This window comes from Silene latifolia, chromosome 5 (assembly GCF_048544455.1).
Source record: "Silene latifolia isolate original U9 population chromosome 5, ASM4854445v1, whole genome shotgun sequence".
Lineage (NCBI taxonomy): Eukaryota > Viridiplantae > Streptophyta > Magnoliopsida > Caryophyllales > Caryophyllaceae > Silene > Silene latifolia.
The window spans coordinates 63,239,633-63,252,114 of record NC_133530.1 but is presented as its reverse complement, the minus strand read 5'-3'; the positions used below and the strand labels follow the sequence as shown (position 1 = coordinate 63,252,114).

Sequence of the window (12,482 nt, the reverse complement as noted above, 5' to 3'; positions counted from 1 at the left end):
CCCATTGATCACGAAATTGAAAGGACATTGACAAACAATAGAAGACTTGCTAGAGGTACTTTGAGAGGTATTGGTGAGGTTGTAGATATTCAACCAAACACTATTGAGTTCATCAACCCTTTTGCAAGAGAAGGTGAGGAGAACCCAACACAAAATCAACTCACATTGCCTAAATTTTCATCACATTCTGTACCAACCGAGGAGAACCTACCCAATGGTACTCCCACACCACAACACTTAACCGGAAATTTCATTGCAAAATCCGCATTTATCCAATTAGTCGAAAGAAGCCAATTTGGGGGGATGCCTAGTGAATACCCGCACTCTCACATGGAGACTTTTTGTGACTATTGTGATGCGATTTCACAAACCGGTGTGACTCAAGACCAAATTCGATGGGTCTTATTTCCTTTTTCTCTAATCGGCACCGCAAAACAATGGTTGAAAGGCCTTGATAAGGCTACTCTTGGAATTGACTCTTGGAAGAAGTTGGCTCTAGCTTTCTACAAAAAATTCTACCCTCCAGAAAAGACTAACATGCTAAGATCTCAAATTACGGGTTTTAAGCAAAGGGATGAAGAATATTTGTATGAAGCTTGGGAGCGATTCAAATGAATTTGTCGCTCATGTCCTCATCATGGACTTAGCGAATGGTTCTTGGTACAACAATTTTGGAATGGTCTTTATGAAGACTCAAGAAACATTCTCAACATGGGATCAAATGGTATGTTCACCGAAGTTGACGATAATCAAACTTGGAACAAGATTGAGGAAATGGCAGTCCATAACTCACAATATAGTAGACCTCGCAAGGCTACTAGAGGAGGAAAGCATGAAGTGGACTCTATTACTCGATTGGGTGCTCAACTTAGTGCTCATATTGATACCATAAACTTGAAGTTTGAGAAGGCTATGGCTAAAATTGAAGAAGCCTCAAAATCACCAAAGCATCATGTTAATGCCATGGTAGCATCTTCATCAATCCCAAGTGGGATATGTGAGAATTGTGGAACTTTGGGACATGACCAAAGTGAATGTAGGGGAACAAATGAACAAGTAAATGCTTTTCAAGCATACAAGAGTGGTACCCTTTATTCCAATTATTACAATGAAAACACCAAATTCCACCCAAATCTCTCATACAAAAGCCAAAATGTTCAAAACCCTCAACCAACATACACCCCACCTCCCATGAGAAACCAAAATCAAAGACCATTTTTCAACCAAAACCAAGGTTACCAAAACCAAACTCCATACAATCAACAAAATGAACAAGGTTTTGATGTTCAAAAAGTGGTCCTCCAAATGCAAAAGAATCAACAAGAGTTTTTCACTCAAATGCAAAAGGATAGCCAAGCAAAGGACATCAACATCAACAACATCCTAGCCCACACAAAAATGTTGGAAACTCAATTGACCCAACTAACATCTTCAAGTTCTCAAAGGCAAAAAGGGCAATTACCACCTCAAAGTAATCCCCCAAGACATGAAACGTTTAGTGTCATTCACTTGAGGAGTGGTACGAGATATGAAGGTTCAAAGAAGCAAGTTGAGGATAAAGTTGTGGAAGCTAGTGGCAAAGAAGAAATTGTGCAAAACTCCAAGGAAGGAGAACCAACAAAAGAAGAAGTTTCAAAGAAAAGTGAAGAGAAGGCTAAGGAGAAGGAGCCCATTGTGATTAGACTTCCATTCCCAAGTCGTCAAGCTAAGCCTAAGTTTGATGACCAACTTGGAAAATTTATGGAAATTGTGAAGAATTTGGAAGTCTCGATTCCTTTCACGGAATTAATCAATCACGTGCCGGTCTATGCAAGATACCTGAAAGACATCCTTACAAAAAAGAAGTCGATCCGGAAGCTTGAAACTATCGCCTTCACTAAGGTGAGTAGTGAAATCCTTCAAGGGAGTTCACCTCCGAAACTTAAAGACCCGGGAAGCTTCTCAATACCGTGTACCATTGGAGACACCACGATCAACAAGGCTTTGTCTAATCTAGGAGCAAGCGTGAGTGTTATGCCGTATTCGGTTAGTAAAAGGTTAGGGATTGGAGAGCTTAAATGTTCCAACATCACACTTCAAATGGCCGATAGATCGACGAAGACACCGTTAGGGATATGGGAAGATGTTCCCGTGAGAGTTGGGAAATTTTTCATCCCGGTGGACTTTGTCATTGTTGACATGGAAGAAGACTCCAATATTCCGATCATTCTAGGTAGACCTTTCTTGCACACCGCGGGTGCGGTGATAGATGTGAAGCACGGAGAGCTTACTCTAGAAGTGGGAGACAAGAGTATAACTTTCAATCTTGACAAGACCATGAGAGCTCCCCGTTTGCATGAGCCATGCTTTATGGTTGATCACTATAGCCAGAAGGATGATAGGAAGAAGTCGGAATTCCAATGGAAAAAGAAATTCGATGATGCTCCATTCAAAGAGCAAGAGAATAGCAACAAAGAGAGCTTGAAAAGCCCACCCATGACAAGTGAAGAGGATGGCCTCTTTGACCAAAACAAGAAAGAAGGAGAGTTGTCTCTATCAACTCAAGAGATTTTTAATGATCAAGTACACAAAGTTTGCGGTCTTTGGGATGATGAGTTCGAAGGGATATTCAATCCCTACATTGGTAATGCTATAAACCAAGACCATCATGGAGAACAACAAGTGCAAAGGTCTATTGAGGATCTTTATCATGATAATGAACAAGCTTTCGACTACTTCTTCAAGGTGTTAAGTAACATCAACAACACCTTGAACATGCCCCCTTGACATCTCACATTGGATGAGAGTTTGGTGGAGTCCTCCCTAAACCACCATTTGTAAATATTCTAACTACCTAACTTGCATTTCAATTTTTACATTGCATTTTTGTCATTTTTGGATTTATATTTTTGTGCCTTGATCAAGATATTCATCATTTCTGAGAGAAGTGAGGGAGGGACTTATGATTTTATTGATGTGTAGTGCTTTGACTTAGTGTGGGGATAGCAATTGCCTAGGCTATTCATGCCTTTGTAGTGCCCCTACAATGAAGAACACGAGAATTGAATAATAAAAATGATACTGGTTATGCAGTACCCACGGATGGACCTGAATCCGTGTGGACAGGGAAGAATCCGAGCGTCTCAAAAGGGAATCCACTCGTCTAGCAGAATCCGAGCGTCCTATGTCATCATCCGCTCGTCTGGCTGAGCTGTGGAATTCAAAAAAATGGTCTGTCGCAGAATCCGAGCACACCAGTGAAGAATCCGCTCGTCTGATAGAAGACGCTTGTCTTGCAGAAAAGACGCTCGTCTTTTTCCTGTTGGATTTTAAAGTATCACCCTGTATCTCACATTGAAGAATCCGCTCGTCTTTCTACAAAGCCGCTCGTCCTGTAGCGTCTTTTCCTGAAGCAAAACATGCAGAATCCTAGCGTCCCAGTCCTGAATCCGCTCGTCCCTGCTGCTATTTCAAAATTAACGGGTCTTTTTAAAACCCTTTTCCCTCATTCATTTTCATTTCTTCTTCATTCAAACACTACCCAAAAACCCCAAAAACCCTCATCCTCTACATCAACAAAACAAGGTTTCCTCAACCAAATTCAACAAAATCAAATCCAAACTTCCCCACAACAAAAATTAATCACTCCTTTTACAACAACAATTCATTCAAGCACCAAAATCTTCAATCTTTGAGTCGATTTTTAAGATACAAAGCAACATTCTTTCATCTTAAATCGATTTGTGTATAACAAAAAATTGAATATTTCAATCTCTCTTTGGTGTAATCAACAATGGCAAGAACTAAAGGAGGTAACAAGGCACCCCCAAAGAAGACACTTTTAAAATGGCAACAAACTCTTCAAGCAAAACAATTGTCAAAGGCATTGGTAGTTCATGAGGCAAGGTTGGAGATTCAACAAGGTCCCCCTATGGAAGCTACAACATCAACAACTCCGGTCATTGAGCAATTATCTAATTATCCGAAGGTAATTTTCACTTCCGACTCTCATAGGGATAAATTTGTTCTCTTTGCTAAGAAGACCATTATGCCTACAAAATTTATTTGTAAAGATGCTTTGACAAAGTTGGGTGTTCTTGAACAAACCAAAACCTTTTTTGAGGCTATGGGGTTGGGTAAATTGTTTACCATGAAAGAATTGACATACCCTTCCCTCACATTAATTTTTGAGTTCCTTGAAAGTTACAAGGGTGAAAACTAGAACCCACATCGAGTTTCGTCTTGCAAATGTCAATAGACGCATCACTTTTAGTGAATTGAGTAAGATTTTAGGCCTTAGTGATACCCTGTACTATCAAAAGATCCTCGAAAAGTATGACCCCGCTCCTCTTTGGGAGGCAATTTCCGGAAAGAAATTTGTGCGCTTTCATGATTGTCGTGCTCTATTAGTCCACCATCCGGGCATTAGAGTGTGGCATAAGGTCATTGGGAATACTTTGATAGCAAGAAATGGCACTAATCATCTTAAGAAGCTCGATTTTGTTCTTCTTGAGTCGGCCTTGAACATAGGAAGGGAATATACTAAGCCATACAATGCTCTAAGACTTTTGGTTGAACGATGGCTTAATGTCGATTGTGGTAAAGAGGGCACCGCTTTTATTGTTAATGGAGGACTAGTTACCTATTTGGCCAAGCACTTCAACCTAAATTTCAACAAAGACAAAACTTATGTGGCGGTCAAAGGAGGTCATCTCATTAATATGGACACCATGATTCACAAGTTTAAGTGGGTCAAGCATGCTCCTCTTGACACCAAATATGGGTGGTTAACCAATGAAGCTAGATCCTTCACTTTGCCTTCAAAGATTTTTCGATTGAGTGTTCACCGACCGAACTACCTTCTTCCACTCTCCGAGGAGATCGAGTATATTATTCGACAACAAAGAGGCGAGATTGATGAGCCCTCCTCCTCCATTGTCACACCACCCTACCCATTTGAGTATCACGAGTTCACACCCAAGGATGTCGAGGTAGGAAATGATTACTTGACTCTACTCATGAGGGAAATGCATAAGAAAGCTTACAATGATAGAGTGGATGCTTACAAGGCCCAATATCCACCCCTCCTACATCTAGCTAGGCAAGGACTTCTTGATCCATCATGTCCTTTGCCTATTTGGGCAGATAGGGAAGTTTTCTTTCCTAGCACCTCTAGTGGTGGAAGACCGGGTGGAGAGGAGAATGTTGTTGATGAGGGTGTTGATGAAGAAGGTGAAGAACAAGAGGTTCAAGAGAATGTTGAAGAAGAAGAATCTCAAGAAGAGGAAGACGAAGAAAGTGAGGAAGAGCAAGGAAGTGAAAGTGGGAGTGGAGATGATTCCACATCTATGGAGTAAGATGATGATAATGATGATATGATGGAGGATTAGCAAACCTTGGAGGCTCCTACATTCTTTCACCCCTCTTATGGTTTGTCTACTTCTTTTGTTTTCTTTATTGTATTTTGATCATTTGATTGAGGAGTCCTAGCAACATGGAGGACTAACACCTTGGCTTCATTGAGGTGTTCTTTTTATTGTTCCCACATGTAAAATCCAAAATGACAATTTATAGTTTCATGCATTGCATTCCGTGTGCATGAACTACCCCGAAATTCAAGACGTTAGAAATAATGTCTATTTTGGTTTGGGGAAGTCTATGCATACGCATCGGGAGGTAATCTAAATTACGCTCTCCGCCATAACAAAAACCCATGCATCATGTAGTGTAGCTTAGTATAGTTTGCATTTAGTTTAGAAATCATGCATCATACTTGCATAATTTCCTATCGTATTGGCCATTGAGGACAATGCCCATACTAGTGTGGGGATGGGAAATTCTAACTTGACTTTTATTCAAAAATCCAAAAAATATTGAAAATCGAAAAAACCAAAAATATGTTCATTTCCTTTGTAGTGTAGTCTTGTATATATTGCTTTGTATATATTGTGTTTGTTCATCCTTGTTCACATTGATCGACTACGCCACATCTGAGACATGAGGATATTGAAGACCGCATGGTATGATCTTTCCAATTTCCTTTTCCCTCTTTATGTTAATGACTATGTGGCTTTATTTTGATTGATGCGGTAAAAGCAATGTGAATTTAGGACTTGCATTTAGATTACATGACATACTAGTTGGTAGAATCATATGCATTAGGATGTATAAATGTTAGTTACATCATAGCATATAGTTTGCATGGTAGAAAAATTTTGTGAAACCGTCTACCTGGGAAGCTTGACAAGTGTATATAGGCCCTAGTATATGCTTTTTCTTCTTAAGACTTTGCTTGTTAGAATACTTGTAAAACACCCTAGGATGTGTCATGCTAGTATCCTTTGACCCATGGATTAAGGCCTAGTCAAGAGTACCTTGTGGTGTGATAACTCCTTGGCTACCGTTTATTCCAAGGTGACCCTTGAAACCATCCATATATCATCCATGTTCTACCACATTTTTGTCATCAAAGGGAATGGGCACAAAAAGAAATTGTTCAAAAATTTGAGTTCAAGAAAAGAAAAGAAAAAAAAATTGCAAATTGCATCAAAAGAAAAGAGGAGTAACAAAAATGAAAACTCATATGCTTCAAATATAAGGCACCCTCGTTACTAATTGGGGTGACTTTGAAAATGTTCAAAAGAAAAATGTAAAAGTTGAAAAGTTGAAAAGTATTGAAATGCCAAACATCAAAAGAAATGGCAAGAAAGTGTTCTCAAATGTTATATGCCACAAGAAATTCGGGGGAAAAACAACAAAAGCAAACTCCCAAATGAAACTCAAATACTATCGATCCCTTTATCCATCGTATCCATTTTTGTGCATGGTAGAGAGGGGACGACCCTTCTTCTTGTCTAGGCAAGAAGGGGAATTCCGCGATCCTCCAGTGTTTCTAACACCATAGGGAGTCTATTCTTGACAAAAGCATTTAACGATTGAGGAGAAAGGTACCATAGCTTGACACAACTTGGAGATGATTTATTGGTATCCTTCTAGGCTTAGTAGCTTGAAGAAATTGCATCTATGAAGGAGTGTGTACCCTTGAATTGCTTCCCTTGTAGATAATTTCCGCCACTTAGATGAGGAAAGTGGCTATTCTTTTGTAGATGCATCCTTTACTTGATTTTGTGTGCTTTAATGTTTGGATGTGTCGCCATTTTGGCAAGACCCACCTTGGCTTGCAAGAAGGCATCCTACCTCATGGTTGTCTTGTTGTGAGTTTAAGGGGCGGAGTGAGACCCGCTAATAGTCTCATATCGGCTATGCTATTAGGTTAGATTAAATAACGGTCCTAGTTTTTGTCACCTCTTTACTCGGGACGAACAAAGGTTCGGTTTGGGGATATTTGATGTGACCATTATTTGAGCACATTTAGTCCCCGAATTAGCCTCGTTCCTATGCTTTTTAGTACATATTTGGGTCATTTACTATCTTTAGTCCTTGGTTTTGCATATTCTTTGAGGTTTTATTCCCTTGGTAGGAGAGGAGTGCAAACCTTGTATTTTCATGGCAAAATGGAGCTAAATTGATCGAATCTAATGACCAAGCATCAAAGAGAAGAAAAGACTAGAAGGCCTTTGTACATAATATAGTAGATGGGCATTGATGAAGAAATCCTTGCATCCCTGACTAAATCCCGGAGGATTATTGGAAGAAGAAAAGAAGAAAAGGAAGCTGTGACACAATCCGCCCGTCCAACCAAGAAGACGCCCGTGCAAGACGTGAGGAATCCGAGCGTCTTTGCAGAAGGGACGCCCGTCCAAACACTCCACAATCCGCTCGTCCAGAAAACAATCCGCCCGTCCAGCCACCAGCAAATTCGCCCGTCCCGACACCTTGGACGCTCGGATTCCCTTACAGTCCCATACGTCCTTTTGTTCCCTCCATGAAAGATGCGCATATTTATGAAAGACCGGCAAAAAGGAGACTCGCATCTTTTCTGAGAGGAGTGATTCCTCAAGGACTTAATCGTCAATTAAGCCCTTAGTAAACCCTAATTTGTGTACTTATTCCCAACTATAAATACCACATTAGTCTAGTTAGATAATCATGTTCTTCTTATCAATCTTTAGTGTAGTTTATATCATTCTAATCTCTTCTTAATCTTGTAATCAACTTCTAATCAAGTCTTAATACAAATCTCATTTCCTTAATTTCTCTTTTGTTCATCTTTTATTTTGGATAATTGAAGATTATTTGGGTTATTATTGGGAGATTAACAACCTTCCAATCAATCATCAAGTACTTTTATTATTCTTTGCTTTATTTTGGAATCATTAGTAGGTATAATCCTCTTAATCCCTTTTTAATTATTGTTAATCATCTTCATTTATTCATCGTGTTTTGCTTTGTTAATGTGATTGACAACTTTGTTAACATGTTAAACTTGATAATGAGTGAGTAGTTTCCTTAACTAGGGTTAATGGGTAATTAGGGGATACCAACATGGGGAATGATTCATGCTTAATTTAATATGTTTTCATAGTTTATTTGCTTGCTTGTTGTGATCTCAACTTATGCACATGTTATGTTTGATGAAATGCGAGCCTATGAATCCTTGCATTTTTTACCCATCACCTATCTTTTCAATGAGACTTGTAAGACATAAACCAACTCGAGTCTCATTAGACCATGCATATAGTTGAGTAAGGAGGATTAAGTCGACTTGTAGGTGTTGTACAATCTAATCGATTCGGCTCCGGGACCCAAACCTTCCTAGGATTGTAAGATATAAACCAGCTCGATCCATCACAACAATAATTGCTTGCTTATAATTTGAGAATATGTTTGTATGATTAATTCCCATGAATCCCCTATGACCCCATGACACCCTAGTGCTTTTAATCAATTTTTACATCTCATTTTAATCATCTTGCTTGTTTACTTTTATTGCTATTTAGTTTAGTGATCTTCTCATCTCAACCCCAAATCGTGACACCCCTAGACACCGCTACTTGCAATCGAAAATCCTACATCAATACCCGTCCCTTGGGATCCGACCTTTACTTGCCTCTTTACTAATAGTAGAGTTGTTTGTGACGGTATAAATATTGTTTTGGTCTAGGTGCTCCTAACGACAAGTAACCGAAAAGTAAAGCTCCAAGTGAGTGAGCTCGACCAACCATCCATAGGAAACTCTAACAAGTCCACCGGTAGGTTAACCTGCCCAACTATCATAGACACACCCTTATACAACCTCCCACAAGATACAGACTCACCCGACGGTATAAAAACTTCCTCTTTTACAGACTCAAACTCTCTCAAACCTAAAAGCTTAGCATAACTCGATGATACAAAAGATTGTGACGCCCCCGAATCGAACAAAACAAAGGTAAAGACACTATTAATAAGAAAAGTACCCGTGATTATGTGAGCATCATCCTCAGCTTCTTTCTTATCTATCATTAAAAGCTTGCCGCTGGTCTTCTGTCCACCTCCCTGGACAGTAATGGCAGAAGTAGATGGCTTAGCAGCCGACCCCTGGTTGTTGTTCGTCGCTGGTCTCTATTATGAATTACCGCCATTGCGGTTAGCCCCACTGTTGTTGTTGTTCTGACCACCCTAATTACTCCATGAACCAGCCGGCCTCTTACTAGCATAACTCTAAGATGGACCCTGAGAGAAACTCCCATGTGACTGCCTCTGAAAACCCCTGCCCACAACACTGGTGCACTCATATCTCTTGTGGCCCATACCGCCACAGTTAAAGCAAGATATTCCTTAGCTGCTACTACCACCACCTCAGCCACGCCCAAAAGAAGCTCCACCATTGAACCCTGACCCCGAAGAGTAAGCCCTCATCTTGTTATGGTTGCCCCTCTTATAAATAGACTGAAGAGTCTATCACACCCGAAATACTCGAGGGGGGGGGGGTGAATTGTGTATTTAAAAATTATGCCTACTTTTTATTTTATATCAAAGTAATTAATTACTTAAAGTTTATTGATTAAACTTTAACTAATTAACTAGATGATTATTAACGTAATGAAATGAAAACTGCAAAGACACACGATATTTGAAGTGGTTCAGCTTCACACGTCGAAGCCTACGTCCACTATTCTCGATTAATAATTTTAGTACCTTACTCCGGATTACCAAATTATCAACCCAACTCGTATAGCTAACTCTAGCTATAACTCAATTTGAATATCACTAGATATTCGGTTTTGACTATCTTAAGTTACTAAGAAAGCACTTGATTGTTCTTCTAAGTGTTCACACAATTGAACGAGTAAGAAACAATATGAACTACTATTATTTTATGACGTAACCTTAAGAAAAATAAGCAAATTAAAGAGCAGGACTTTTCGCAAGATTTTCCAAACGCAAAACAATAAGAATAACCAATTAAAAATTAAACTCAATTTTGTTTGCAAGGGATTTTTAATATTTCGAAAAGCTTAGCTTGTTTAAGGAATGATCATATGTATTTATAGTAGAGGAAGAAATTAGGGTTTGCACGAAACCCTAGGATGCCGTGACATAGGCGGTTTATCTCACAAGAGATAAATCTTTATCTCTTTCCTAATTTAATCCAAGATATATTTAGTTTAGGTAAATAAGATAAAAGCGAATTTTATTTTTCTATAACTATATCTTTAAGATTTTCAGATAAGTAAACAAATTAAATCATGTATATATTTAAGATAAGAGAATATCTTATAAAAATATAAGCTAGATTTAATTAGATAGGTTACTTGAACTAGAGGACTTGCAAAACCTAAGGATTCATGACCAACGGCCGAAACCTTAGGCCCGTGTCCATCTAGACGAAAGTCTCTCTTCTTGGATTAGGATTAGGTTAAAAATAAACTAGCAAACCCTAGGTAGCATGACGACCCATAAGTCGTTTTACTAACCAATAGAGATATGCAAGTTATCCATTATAACAACCACAAATCAACTCCACTATAGATACAAATGATTTCAAAACATGTTTAAAGAATTTTATCCTTTGAAAAATGATTTTAAAACTATTAAAATCGTGCTATTAAAATGCTACCCAAAGTTATAGTAGAAACAGCTATAACTTTAAGTTTGGTAAGTAAAGTTATAGGTGAAATAGCTATAACTTTACCTTCCTAATATTCTCTTCTTAAGATACCGTCATTAGATGAAGACCTATACTAGCTAATCTTCCTGGAGATCTTCAGTGATAGGATCTTCTCTTTATTTTGACCAAAAGCTCTTCATCTTGAGCTTATTGAAGACTTGATCTAGCCTTTTGCTTGAGTGATCATCATACTTGAAACTTGTTACAGTTACTATGACGCTTTAAGAATCTTCAATGTTATAGCTCAAGCTGCTATAACATTACTTGAATGATGCTTCACAAATCTTCAATGTTATACCTAAAAATGCTATAACATTACTCGCTAAACTTTGTAAACCTAAGTCAATCTAAGAAAGACTAAACAAACGATTACGAGCAAGAGTATATATAAAATGAGACACACACTTGTCATTATCAAAACTTAATCATATATCTATATGGTCCAACAAATTCCCCCTTTTTGATGATGACAAGTCTCTTACGATTTGTGACTAAGTGAATGTTCCCCCTTAACATAATACTATAAAAGTCAAAGTCAGTCAAACGCAAGAACAATCCACTAATATACAAAGTATAGCACCTAAGGACCTCAAGAGATTAAAGGTTCTGACAAGGAGCAAGCTTAGGCAAATATTTAAGTCATAATAATTTTCGTCCCCCTCTTGACATCATCGAAAAGACGAGAAAAGACATAAAACAACTAGAATGATATAGATCGAGACACGTATTAATCATGCAAAGAAAGATTATAAAACGAGAAAGTAATCTACATTAAGCATGCCAAATATAAAATAAGAGTACTACAAACCAAAGTAGTCTAATTGCCAATTGGGCCGAATAAGAAGACAAGGGATAAAGCTAAATGGGCCGAATGGAAAAGCAAGCCAAAATGGGCCGAATTAGACAATTATTCAAAACAGAAAGTCTAACAAAAAGAGAAGCAAGGAAGGGATAGTGATGGGTTAAGGGTAGTCACATTTCACGACATTCGGGTTCACATAACCGGGACGGATCCTAAACTCAAGAGAGTCAAGACGATCAAAGCATGAGCGGACATGGTTAGCTTGTGCCTTGAGACACCTCTCGAAATTGAGCACTTTCAAAGACAAGGCTTTAGTAGCCTCGTAAACAACCCGCATATCCTCATGCATAGCCTTCCCTTCACGCCATATTGCCCCTCCTTGACTAGCTAAATTAGCCGGGGACCCGGAATGACGGACACACTCCTTAGCCGCCCTAGCCGCATCCTGAGCCATAGCATCAACCCGAGATTCCAACCCATGCAAATAAGACAAGACCGCAGCAAGATCTTAACCCTTCGAACCCAAAGCCCCATTCTTGTCTTGACCCAAACCCGAGACCAATTCCGCAACCATCTTATTTTGTACATCCAATTTTTCACAAATACTTGCCATAAACAAGTCCAACTTTTGTTCAACAACCGACACCA

General features: G+C 38.8%; 1 non-coding gene across 1 annotated transcript; it reads right to left on the bottom strand.

Moving 5' to 3' along the window:
* Nucleotides 1-537: 537 nt before the first annotated feature.
* LOC141658054 (small nucleolar RNA R71) lies at nt 538-644 on the bottom strand. The gene has a single exon (XR_012548964.1). It is a non-coding gene; the product is annotated as a small nucleolar RNA R71 (small nucleolar RNA).
* Nucleotides 645-12,482: the final 11,838 nt, after the last annotated feature.